This window comes from Terrapene carolina, unplaced genomic scaffold (genome assembly GCF_002925995.2).
Source record: "Terrapene carolina triunguis isolate 2854851 unplaced genomic scaffold, T_m_triunguis-2.0 Scaffold130, whole genome shotgun sequence".
In the NCBI taxonomy this organism is placed as follows: domain Eukaryota; kingdom Metazoa; phylum Chordata; order Testudines; family Emydidae; genus Terrapene; species Terrapene triunguis.
The window spans coordinates 1,831,310-1,833,061 of NW_020664481.1; positions in this window are offsets into that span (position 1 = coordinate 1,831,310).

The window sequence follows — 1,752 nt, forward strand, 5'->3', positions numbered from 1 at the left end:
TAGGGGCGGCATTCTGGCGCCGGCCATGCCGCCCCTAAAAATGTGCCACCCCAAGCACCAGCTTGTTTTGCTGGTGCCTAGAGCCGGCCCTGACTCCAACGAGAAACTGCAGAATTGGAATTAATTTGCAAACTGGACACCATTAAATTAGGCTTGAATAAAGACTGGGAGTCGATGGGTCATTACACAAAGTAAAACTGTTTTCCCCATGCTTATTTCCGCCCCCTACTGTTACTCACACCTTCTTGTCAACGGTTGAAAATGGGCGATCCTGATTATCACTACTTCTTCTGCTGATAATAGCTCATCTAATAGCTCACCTTAATTAATTACCCTCGTTACAGTTGGTATGGCAACACCCATTTTTTCATGTGTATATATATTTTCCTACTGTATCTTCCACTGCATGCATCTGAAGAAGTGGGTTTTAGCGCACGAAAGCTTATGCCCAAATAAATTTGTTAGTCTCTAAGGTGCCACAAGTACTCCTGTTCTTTTTGCTGATACAGACTAACACGCAGGGCCGGTGCAAGGATATTTTGTGCCCTAGGCGAAACTTCCACCTTGCGCGCCCCCCCCCCCCCCCCTCTCCCCCCCCCCCGGAACATCGCCTATTATAAACTTTAAAAAATGAATACTGCATAATATGGCATTGTTCATTAGACTTAATACACGTTCGGCTTGAAAATTTATTAATTTCATTATTTAGTCTACATATTTAATAAAAATAAATGAATAACCTGACAGTGTTGACATTGTTATTGTTTTCACTTTGCACAACATAGCATTGATCTTAAAATAAATCACATACATTATACACAATACACTGTCACTTCCGTCCTTCATTCTTTCATATCAAAATCTACTACATTTTATTCTACCTTTATAATATCCAATTATTGTTATTAATAAAATTAGAGCCTTGCATGGTGTCAAGTATCAGGGGGTAGCCGTGTTAGTCTGTATCCACAAAAACAACAAGGAGTCCGCCAGCAACTACACACCACACCACAGAAACACTAACCCAGGAACCAATCTCTGTAGCAAACCTCGTTGCCTACTCTGTCCCCATATCTACTCTGGCAACACCATCAGAGGACCCAACCACATCAGCCACACCATCAAGGGCTCATTCATCTGCACGTATACTAATGTGATATATGCCATCATGTGCCAGCAATGCCCCTCTGCCATGTACATTGGCCAAACCGGACAGTCTGTACGCAAAAGAATAAATGGACACAAATCGGACATCAGGAAGGGTTACATACAAAAGCCAGTAGGTGAACACTTCAATCTCCCTGGACGTTCTATAATAGATTTAAAAGTCACTATTCTTGAACAAAAAAACTTCAGAAACAGACTTCAAAGAGAAACAGCAGAACTAAAATTCATTTGCAAATTTAACACCATCAATTGAATAGGGACTGGGAGTGGCTGGCTCATAACAGAAGCAGCTTTGCCTCTCCTGGAATTGACACCTCCTCATCTATTATTGGGAGTGGATCACATCCACCCTGATTGAACTGGCCCTGTCAACACTGGTTCTCCACTTGTGAGGTAACTCCCTTCTCGTCATTTGTCATTCCAGCATCTGTAACTTTCACTCCATGCATCTGAAGAAGTGGGTTTTTTACCCAGGAAAGCTTGTGCCTAAATAAATCTGTTAGTCTTTAAGGTGCCACCGGACTATTAGAATGGCGGATACTCTGTCATACTGGGGGATCGGGTTTGGTGGGGAGGGGAAGGGGA